Source organism: Notechis scutatus, chromosome 6 (genome assembly GCF_049901735.1).
Source record: "Notechis scutatus isolate UNSWTSFEM ecotype Mainland chromosome 6, rNotScu1.2, whole genome shotgun sequence".
In the NCBI taxonomy this organism is placed as follows: Eukaryota; Metazoa; Chordata; class Lepidosauria; order Squamata; family Elapidae; genus Notechis; species Notechis scutatus.
Genome location: NC_142014.1, coordinates 24,181,188 through 24,193,172, shown reverse-complemented (window position 1 = coordinate 24,193,172; position 11,985 = coordinate 24,181,188).

The following is an 11,985-nucleotide window of genomic DNA, read 5'->3' as shown; positions in this document are numbered from 1 at the left end:
TGTTGGGTTAATAATAACGTTAAATGTTAAGAATATTTAATAAATCCCAGAAGTATATCTCCAAATCCCACACACTTTCTAGTCCTTAATATTTTAAGTTCATAATATACTTTAACTCATTATTAGTCTTAATAATAAGTTTGCTTTCCATCCTGTCTTTGATGATAAATCGGGTTCACATTTCACTTCGGCATTGTTTTGGGGTGTACCAATTTTAGTATGGTTGGAATAATTTATACATGGTGGCTGTGGGGTGTTTTGGATTCCTAAAAGCATAGGAGGTTGGGGTGAGAAGGTACCTCAGAGATCATCTAGTTCAACCTCCTTGTCTGGTACAGAAACCTACAACTGGAGTATCGTTCCTGGGCTCACACATAGGCAGCTGTGTGAACCTCTGAAATTCAGAATATACAGAATGCAGAATAATAGTATTGGAAGGGATCTTGGAGGTCATCTAATCTAATCTCCTGTTCAAGCAAGAGACCCTATATTATTCCAGATATTTAATATTAATTTATTTAATATTAACATTTATTTATTTCTCTCCTTTATTATTTTTATAAATAACTCAAGGCAGCAAATATATCCAACACACCTTCCTCCTTTTATTTTTCTCCATAACTGGAAGATGAGTTGGGCTGACAGAGAATAACTGGCCCAAAGGTACTTAGCAGGACTAGAACTCATGGTCACCCACTTCATAGCCTGGTGCCTTAACCACTACACCGAACTGGCTCTCAATCACTGCTCATTGCATATCATCTCTTTCTACATGGTCCAATGGCAGGGCTTTTACATAAGATCCCATGGCAGGGCCTTAATATAAGATCACCACATCGGGAGTAGTGGCACTGGTACAATGAGCCATGCAGCCTCCTGCCATGATCGGTGGCACCAGTGTGATGTGCCATGCAGCGTCTGGCCATGAGCGGCTACAGAAGTTGGGCAGCAGTGTGACAGGTGTATGGGCATGTGAAGCCTGGCTGAGGTGATTTTAAGCTAAGCCAGTAAGACATCCCCCTAAAATAAGACCTAGTGCTTATTTTGTGGCCCAAGAGAAAATAGGACTTATTTTCGGGGAAACATGATATGTATATATGTAGCATAGATAGACAGAAAGACAGGCAAACAGACAGACAGACATACAGACAGATGGCAATATACACCTATAGGTCTTCAACATGACTGTAATTGAGCCTGGAATTATGGTTGTAATGACAATTTTGTGATTTTTTTTCCAGAAGTCATTAAGCAAACACTGCAGTCATTAAGTGAACTCTTTATCCAATATATATGTATATGTATGTGTATGTGTGTTCTGACCAAGGCTTCCTGAGACAGTAACAATCACACACATAGTCCCAAACCCCCTCTTTTTATTTCAACGGATGTGAATTATATTCATTCACAGCCTGTAATGAGTCTCAAACAGTTTGTAAACAGTCCAACAGAAATCTTCCATAGTCTTTTCAGGATTAGGCTGATAAGCACCCACCTTTATCTCCCTTGAAATGCTGCCAATGACTAAATTGCCAATTAGCTATACAAGGCCAAACCAAGCACAAAGTCAACATGAAGCTTCAGAGTTTAAACCGATCATAATGAACAAAGTTGCTTCCTGCAAAGACTCATGTCCCTTTGCTCCTCCTTTATGTCTTATGGGAGGGGCCAATCATCTCCAAGCCTTACTCCACAGTCACCCCTTTTGTCTTAGCCGTTCTTGTCTTCTGGCAGCTCTGCACATGCACGCAGTTGGAACAGGCTCCCCCTGTTCCTCTTCCTTGCTGATGTCAGATTCTGGAGGTTCTGGAGTCAGCACATAACTCTCAGATGGCCCTGGCCCCATCTCTGTGTCAGATGCAGATCCCTTGTCAGAGTCCTCCCCAGATTCCAAGACTGGCCCATGTTCCTCCCCACTGTCCAACTCTGCTGCCAGTTCCACAGGCCACCAGCGGACTACAACAATGTGTATGTGTATATGCATATGTATGAAGTAATTGAAAAATACCCCTAATTAATTTCCAGATTTTCTTACCTCCTTATTTTTCTGCTTTGAGATTTGCTGCCAGCCTTTGAAGGTAGCTGTGTCATCCACCACACATTTTGTGGATTGTTCCTGGTCTCAGCTTGTTTCACTAAGTAGGAAAGTATGAGCTTAGAATTACATTTATTTAATGTAATTTAAGGTTACATTTATTTAATAAATAGTGGATGTTTTAGTCTGGCTTTCATGTTATCCCACTGGCGTCTATCATTTATTTAAAAAAAATGTAATGCTGTCCTCAGATTTTTAAGAAGGCTGGCAGAAGTTTGGCTGGCAGAAGAAATGGGGCTGTACAAAGACGTCCCATAAAATTAAGGGAGGGCGGTTGACTTCAATTAAGCTCTGACATTTTTGTATCACTCCTGTGGCACCGTTGATAAAAAAAAAAGCCCTTCTTTTTATGGGAGTGGAAAAGCTAAAGAGTGAACAGGTTGCAGAAACTGTTGTAAGGCAGAAAGATTTCATAAAAATCTCTTCCGTGCTGGAGTTACATCTAAAGTGGTATTCTCAGAAATGGCAGACTTGAAGAAAAAAAACCTTTCAGTTTTGAAAACAGAAGCTTTTAAGATGACTGTTTTAGGGTACTCTGCTGGCAGAAGTTTGCCAATGTAAACAATAGGTGAAGGTAAAGGTTCCCCTTGCACATACATGCTAGTCATTTCCAGCTCTAGGGGGCGGTGCTCATCTCCGTTACAAAGCCAAAGAGTCAGTGGTGCCCGAAGACATCTCCGTGGTCATGTGGCTGGCATGACTTAATGCCAAAGGCACACAAAACGCTGTTACCTTCCCACCAAAGGGGTCCCTATTTTTCTACTTGCATTTTTTACATGCTTTCGAACTGCTAGGTTGGCCGAAGCTGGGACAAGTAATGGGAGCTCACTCCTTTATGTGGCACTGGGGATTCGAACTGCTGAACTGCCAACCTTTTTGGTCGACAAGCTCACCATCTTAGCCACTGAGCCACCACGTCCCTATAGGTATCATCAATACAATAGATATCATCAATAATATCGTGAGGACTGCCCCTGTCACAGGCATCATGGACTTTCAACTGTTTCACCACTATTTTTTTGAACGGGTAGTTTCATAGTAGATTGTGGGAGTGCTGTAAACATAATATATCTTGATAACATTAAAGTATATTTGACAAAGTATTCAGGGACAATCTACTTGTAACAAAGTATGGAGTCAATGGAATGACAGTTCAAAGGGATACATAGCTTGAAAATCTTACTGAAAGTGTCCCAAACATGCTTTTTTTTCAAGAGGCAACTGGACTTTCTTTGAAGACATTTCACTTCTCATCCAAGAAGCTTCTTCAACTCTGACTGGATGGTGGGGAATGGAAGGATTTATACTCCAGTTACCTCTTGAAAAAAAAGCACCTTTGGGAGAACCATGAGCTGGATGACTGAGAATCTCCATTAAACACTTACTGAAAGAGATCTCAAGTATATTTTCACATCATGTGGGATTCTCCAAGCTCCAGTCTTCTACTTGAAGAGTTTTAGTGAACTCTTTAATTTACAGATATTTAATTTACTTTTGACTAATGGTAGACATGAATTGGAGGGAAAGTAAATGAAACAAACAGCTAGAAGAAAGAAATGACATTTAAAGTGTTCCTGATAGGTTTGAGAGTTGTGCTAAAAAAAAAGAGAAATAAATTTCACAGAGGTAGATGTAAGCTCTTCCTGTCTCCTATGCTTGTTGGAGAACACTTGGAGTTGAAGTCCACTTATCTTAATGTTTCCAAGTTTGAGAGACAGGGTCTCCAAATTTGGCAATATTAAGACTTATGGACTTCAATTCCTAGAATTGAATATGGCTGGCTAAGGGATTCTGGGATTGCAGTCCACAAGTCTTAACATTGACAAGTTTGGAGACTTCTGCCTTAGAGTGTCATTTAATTAGTTTCCTCATTTGAGGAACTCTTGTAGGACTTTCTTCCCCTCATGCCAACATTAGACATTCTCTGTAAGGAGTAGCAGAGATAGGCCGGATCCTTTGTCACACCTAGGCGCTGTTTTATATCCTTATTTCGGAAGAGGAGAAGATGAAATTCATGGATCAGACAAAAGTCAAATCAGCCAGCTAGGCCTCCAATTTATTCTATGTATTCACTGAGTGCATAATGAACTCTTGCATTTGCAACTCTTTCATTTATGTTAGAGGCACCTGCTGGAAGATTCAGTATTGTCAGGACTTTAAATTAGAGGAAGAATTTGAGACAAGGTTGACTTTTAAAAGGAAACTATCCTTGGTATTATCCATACCTGAGATGCTTGTTTTAGCTACTGAGGGAAGAGTAGGAACCACAGGACTTAAGAGTTAAGAGCTCCAGACTGTTGAGATATGAAATTGAGTGAACAATCTTAGGGAAATCGCTGCCCACACTTGTGGCTTTCATGAACCATGACCAAACTGGGAGGAAAGACACTCTGGTCACATGAGGAGTGTGACACAAGAACCACAAATGCGTGTGAGATCATGGTTTCTTCTTGACTCTACTTATTTCAGACATTCAGTACTCAAGCTTTCCATACTACTTTCTTTTCATTTTTTTAATGACTAGCAAAACAACAACTGGTGAGTTAAATTTCAAGTAAAAAGGAAAGATCTAACACACCATAAAGTCGCCAAATTTGGGAAACAGTAAGCTATACTCAACCTTTATTGATATGTTGCAACACATTTTGGGGAGGAAAACCCTGAAGTTGGTGTGGGAGTTGTTGGTATATTCTCTGCCTAAATAGTTTGCTCTGGCTGATGAACCTGCTTGGATCAGCAGCAAAATGTCTCACACTAATAAGCAAAAGAGAATGTCGGAGAAAGGAGAAACGGATGTTACTCCCAGACAAACTCACAAAGCTGCCAAACAAGGAACGGAGAAACGGGTGTTAGTCCTAGACAAACCAAAACCAATTCAACCTTCAGACAACTTTACCTGGATGATTGAAAATCTTCATCGACTTACTGAATTACCGTATTTGCCGGCGTATAAGACGACTTTTTTGCCCTAAAAAACATGCCTCCAAGTGGGGGGTCGTCTTATACGCCGTAAATACATTGTCACTGGTGCAAGAGTGACGGGGCGGAGCTCCGCAACTTGCGAAGCCCCTTCAAGCCCAGCCAAGTCTCTCTTCCTCCTCCTCCCACCCACCCACCCACCCTCCGCCTGGCTCGGGCGCTTGGAGGCCAATCTGGAGGTGGGGTGGGGGTGGAGCGGAGGGTCTCTGGCGGGGCCGCTTCGCCAGCCAGCCCCGAGCCGCGTAATGGCCCGGGAGTGGGGGGAGAAGGTGGTGGGGGTGGACTGTGGCGCCCCTCCTTCTGGGCAGCGGGGCGGGGCGGCAATTTGCTCCTCCCGCTTCTCCCTCCCTCTTTGAAAGACCGGGAGGGCTGTGCTTGGGGCGGGGGGGTGTCCTCAGGAAGTTCCTGATGGGACCCCGCTGGGCAGGGCCACCCGGCTCCCGAGCTGCTTTCCAGGGTCCCCTTGGGAAGAAAAGGGTCCGGTGGGCGGTGGAAGAAGGCGAGCAACCTCCTCCCGCCCCTGTCCCGTCCCTCCTCTTGTCCCTCCTCCCCCCCGCTTAAGAGAGAAAGATCCGCCTCCCTGCACCGAGCTTCCACCCGGCGCCGCGTCTCCCGGCCAGCGCGCGCTGCGACTTGGGAACCGGCCAAGCGACTTTAAAACCGAGCGGAGGCCAGAGATAGCCGGAATTACCCTCCACACCACACACACACAACACACACACACACAGAGAGAGAGAGAGTTGGCAGCTGTCCATCCCCCACCCTTGGAGTCCCGATGGCACGCACGCGGGGCTGTCACAAAGGGAGAGGAATTGAGTGCCAGCCTGAGAAAGGCGAAGCTGCCTCTCTAAAGCATTTTGGTGGCTTTGTAAGTTTGGGGGAAAGGGGTTGGGGGTGTCAATCAAGAATTATATCCAGAATACCCCAAGTGTTACAACTTACCGTATTTGCCGGCGTATGAGACGACTTTTTTTGCCTTGAAAAGCATGCCTCCAAGTGGGGGGGTCGTCTTATACTGCGAGTATATAACAAAAACTATATTTTGAGTGGAAATGTTGGGGGCTCGTCTTATACGCCCAGTCGTCTTATACGCCGGCAAATACGGTAACTTAACAAATGTCTCATTTAACAACAGAAAATTTAGGTCATTCCAAAATAAGTCAAGGACTACCTGTAATAAATTAGCCAGAGAGACACAGAATAAGGTAAAAATCCTTTCTTAGTGAGCACCAAAAGCCAAGAGGAACATATGTGCCAAATTTCAAGTTTGTAGGCTTTACGGTTCTGGAGATTTTGTGATGATGCATGAGTGGTATTTCGCTTTTATATATATATAGATTTGCAAAGAGCAGTTGGTCAATTTCTTTGGAACTCTACTGAAAAATAGCCAGAGGTTAAAGGAAATAGAAGTGGCATGTTCTTACAACTGCAAAAGATTGCAAGTAGATAGATGCACTACAATGATTGAAGGGCACACCTTCTCCACCGATTCTGCCTCAGTCTGAAGAATTCGGTTCTTTCTGTGTTTGAACGAACTTGCTAGCACCAGGTGTTTCAACTGGAGGAATATTTTGAAACTCAATCTGCTTAAACTATTACAGTTTAATTGTCTATTTTCCCATCTTCTAAAGTCAGGTGAACTGGCTTATTTTTTTATTAAATTTAATTATGATCAATGGCTAGCTAGACAGATCAGCTAACCTAAACATAAATTAATTGTCTGGAATGATACGAAGATACACATAAAACTAACTGAGCAAGCCGTAAAAGATGCATGTTTTTGATAACTCTTCTCTGTGCAATTAATTTTTAAAAATGGGAAGGGATGATCTGATAGCAATGATCTCTAGGCTTGCAAGCTGTACAGTGTGAGTTCTATAGAGAGTGGAAACTGGGTGGTTTTGGGCAGAAAGACATAGTAGATACTGGTTTGTCTTCTTGAACTCTTTTGTTGTCCCAATTTGGATCTGAACCTGGTGCCAATGACGAATGCCGGACACGAGATGCAGGTTTTCTGATTGCTTTTTATTGGAATACTCCAAGGAAAAGGGCTCCTGGTCAAAATGCCAAGAGCTAAGAACAAAGGATTGAGCAAGTTTTATACATTTTCACTAAAGGAGAAGGTGGGACAAAGTGAGATAATAAGAAATATCATCTAATTAACATTTTAGTAATAATTCTACAATTTGTTCTATTGGTCTCTAGCTGTCCCTATTCCCAAGTCTTAGCTAATGAAATCCCTAGGACTTATCTAATACACTTTTGATTTGCTGCAAGCCTAACTTTTAGCTGAGGTCTGCAAGTTGGCTAACTCGTGTTACTTTTATCAGCTTTCAGATAACAGATAATCAGAGTTGGAAGGGACCTTGTAGGTCATCTAGTCCAACCCCCCGCCCAAGCGGGAGACCCTACACCATTTCTGACAAATGGCAGTCCAATCTCTTCTTGAAAGTCTCAAGTGATGGTGCTCCCACAACTTCCGAGGGCAACTTCTGTTCCATTGGTTGATTGTTCTCATCATCAGAAAGTTTCTCCTTATTTCCAGGTTAAATCTCTCCTTGATCAGTTTCCATCCATTATTCCTTGTCTGGCCTACAGGCGCTTTGGAAAATAGATTGATCCCTTCCTCTCTGTGGCAGCCCCTCAAATATTGGAAGACTGCTATCATGTCTTCCCTGGTCCTTCTCTTTACTAAACTAGCCAAGCCCAGTTCCTGCAACCGTTCATTGTATGTTTTAGTCTCCAGTCCCCTAATCATCCTGGTTGCTCTTCTTTGTACTCTTTCTAAAGTCTCAACATCTTTTTTATAATGTGGTGAACAAAACTTCAGGTGCTTTAGAAAATAGCTTGACCCCTTCCTCCTCTCTGTGGCAGCCCCTCAAATATTGGAAGACTGCTATCATGTCTCCCCTGGTCCTTCTTTTCAGTAGACTAGCCAGGCCCAGTTTTTGCAACCGTTCTTCATATGTTTTAATCTCCAGTCCCCTAATCATCCTGGTTGCTCTTCTCTGTACTTTTTCTAGAGTCTCAACATCTTTTTTATAATCATTATAAAATTCCAATTAGCCAGGATTGTTACAAGATTTACAAAGAATGCACACCTCCTGTGGATAAGCATTCTTTGTTCTTGCCAGACAGACTCCACGATTATAGTCTTCCTGATTTACTTCGAAGTGTGTGCCATGACCTGGCTTTATTTTAGCAGATGGCCCATCACCTTGACTTGATCTCTAACCTTCCACTTCTTCTGAGGATAGCCAAGGGTCTTGCAAACCAGACAACAACATGTGGTATCTGTATAGTCCAAGTCCAAACCCCCTGCTCAAGTAGGAGACCTGTAGAAGTGGCTGCCCAATTTCTTCTTAAAAACCTCCAGTAAGTGGAGCACCCACAACTTCTAATGTTCTAACTCAGCCTTCCATCCTTCCGAGGTGGGTAAAATGAGGACCCAGATTGTTGGGGACAATGTGCTGACTCTGTAAACTGCTTAGAGAGGGCTGTAAAGGGTTCTGCCCTTGATTAGTTTCCATCCATTGCTTCTTGTCCTGCCCTCAGGCGCTTTGGAGAATAGCTGGACTCCCTCTTCTTTGGGGCAACCCCTGCAGAGGTAGTATTCAGCAGGTTCTGACCAGTTCTGGAGAACCAGTAGTGGAAATTTTGAGTAGTTCGGAGAACCGGCAAATCCCACCTCTGACTGGCCCCGCCCCCATCTATTCTCTGCCTCCCATTGAGTCCCAGCTGATCGGCTGGGTCTTCTTTGGTTGCCCTGCACAGGAGAACGGGGCTGGAAAGCAGGTTAGTGGGGTAGGGAGGGAATGGGGATTTTGCAGTATCCTTCCCCTGCCACACCCACCAAGCCACGGCCACCAAGCCATGCCCACAAAACCAGTAGTAAAAATATTTGAATCCCACCACCCCTGAGATGTTAAAACACTGCTTTTCATTCAATTAGATAGCCTTATCTCTTCTGGTTCATGGAAGCTAACCCTGCCTTGTCCATCCACTGCTTCTTGTCTTGCTTTGGAGAATAGCTTGACTCCCTCTTCTTTGTGGCTGCCCCTCAAATATTGGAACACTGCTATCATGTCTCCCCTGGTCCTTTTTTTCCTCTAGACTAGAATGAAGAACTAGAGAAGGGGGTGAACTCGTATGAAACCGATCCTTGTCCATTCCTCTAGCTCAAAGGTTAAATGTGACAGTCCAGGGAAGCCGAGAAGTAGTAAATTCCTCTCCCCGTGGTTCAAGAAAAATGGTGGAATTATTTATTTCAATTATTGGGTCCCAAGGAGGACTCAGAGATAACCTACTGTTGGGGACAAAGGAATCGAAGCCTCTCCCATGTACCTCTGTCCTATCCTGGGACAGCTCCTGATTCGTGCCCTTGTTCTGACCTAGGCTTCCCAAAAGCGAGAAGCCGATTCCTCATCCCGATAAAACCCCTTTTATTTAGGTTAAAGTGAACTCCTCTCCAGCAAAGTCCTGGCCAACAGTCTTTAAAGTGATTTCACAACTACAGACCTACAGACCTTTATCAGGCTTGGAGAGCTTCCAGGCCGATATCTTCCAAATGCCACGCTGTAGCAGACAATACTTGGCAAGAAGTCAGGAACAGATCTTCACCCCAATGAATTGAACTAATTGTCTCCTGCAAACACCACCTGCCTTTCACTCTTCTTTATTCCCTATGGGAGGAGCCATTCACCATTCACTTGCGGTTTTACTCCCAAGTTGATCCTTGTTCCTTAGCTGTTCCCTTCTTCTGGCAGCTCTGTGCAGGTGCACATTGGGAACAGGCTCCAGCTATTCTTCTACCCCACTGATGTCCTACTCCAAAGGCAGCTGATAACTGTCAGATGGCCCTGGCCCCATCTCTGCCTCCGACGCAGAGCCCTTGCCAGAGCCTTCCCCAGTCTCCAGGATTGACCCGTGTTCCTCCCCAGCCTCCTCACTCTCCAACTCTGCTGCCAGCTCCACTGGCCACTAGTGGGCCACAACAGCGCTTGTCTATGTCTGCCTGATTGAAGTGTTTTACACAAGCATGATTTTTCACACTTGCTCACCTCCTAGAGTCGGTAGCAGTTTTCCACAAATGTGGAGATGACTTCATCCAGTGGGAGAAAATCTCAACTGGGTGGGGTTCCCTTAGTCACTGCCCAGGGATGGAGAACTGTCTGGAAAACGTTCAAGCCCAGGGCTTGTTTGGTTTCATCCATAATGTCTCAATAGAGATAGGATTTTCCCCTCCTGACAGAGGCTCCTGTTCCTTTCATAGCTCTGCCTTCCAGTTGCTGTTGGGATGATTATTTTCTGTTTCATCTCCATTTGGAATGCCCCAAAGGTGCATTTTTTTCTTTTTTAAACAGTTTTTACTAGTTTATAATTGTGGTGGTTAGACAGTATATAGTTAGTTGGGAATGGGAGCTGTCCCCTTAAGGGAATGCCTCATGGGAAATGTAGTTAATGCCTCATGGGAGATGTAGTTAATGCCTCATGGGAGATGTAGTTCATGTCATGTGGTCACATCTGTAATCCTGATTGGTCACTGAATTGACCTCTAGTTGGGTTGGGGGGAGTTTTGTTCATTCTGACCTGGACCCAGCAATGTGGTGGAGTCTATACCATTATGGGATAAAGATAACTATCTTTTCACACTATGAAGACGACAATGCAAAGATTGGACATTAGATGAATCTCAGCATAACTGTGAGTTATACCTTGAGGATGCCTGATATAATCCAATAAAGAAACTTTGTATGGAAGCCTTTGTAGTGTTTAGCTCCTTATCCCAGGTATTTTGGGAAGCTAAATATTGCCTGGGACAAGATAATAATGAAGCACACAAAGAAAATGCAAAAGTAAATAATAGGAAAAATAGGGACGGGAAAAGAGGAAAGAAAAAGGGGGAAAAGAAAGAAAAGGCACTGATTACCAACTCCCTTTGGTGCAGTAGAATAAGATAATAGCAATAGCACTTAGACTTACATGCCACTTCACAGTGCTTTACAGCCCTTTCTAAGTGGATTACAGAGTCAGCCTATTTGCCCCCAATAATCTGGGTCCTCATTTTACCCACCTCGGAAGGATGGAAGGCTGAGTCAACCTTAAGCCTGTTGAGATTCGAACTGTCAAATTGCAGGCAGCAGGCAGTCAGCAGAAGTAGCCTGCAGTACTGCACCCTCAGCACTGCACCACCACAACTCCTCTCAATAACATTAAACCTCAACTTTTTACTTTTATGTAATAGTTTAAACTAGCCATTTTGATAACAATAAATCTATCTAATCGGTAAAACCCAAAATCAAGAGTTTCATTTTTTTCCCCCACCTTAAGCACAAAGTCCAGAAGCGGTTTCCAAGTAGAAATAAAAGTATTTGGTTTGTTTTTTTTCATTGATCAGAGCAGTCAATTTAGCCATCTCTGTTCAAACGCCATCAATTTTTGCAGTCGTTCATCCATTGTAGGAATTGAGGTGACCTTCCATATCTGTGTGTAGAGTAGTGTTTATTTATTTAAAATGTGTATGCTCATGCAAAGTGTGCGCACCAAGCCATACTCACCAAACTGGTGGTAAACCTCTTTGAAACCCACTACTGCCATGGTGGCACTCCCAACTCTCTACTCTGAAGGAACTTTTTGTAGGTTTTCTACAAAAAGTTCTGGCTCCAGGTTTGAGACTTTATGGGTGAATTTTATAACCGGTTGGGTTCAGGCCCAAGGAAGGACACCTAGATTCAAAACTTGTTCTCTGCCCAACAGCACACAGCACCCAACCTTGACTCAGGTTTAATAACAATCAATATTTCAGATTTCCTCTCTCTGGTTTCTTCTCAGCTTCTTCTTTCTTTAATGTTTTTAATACATTTTTTTTATTATTTTTAATTGTTACAAACACCTCATTGTGTGAACAGTGT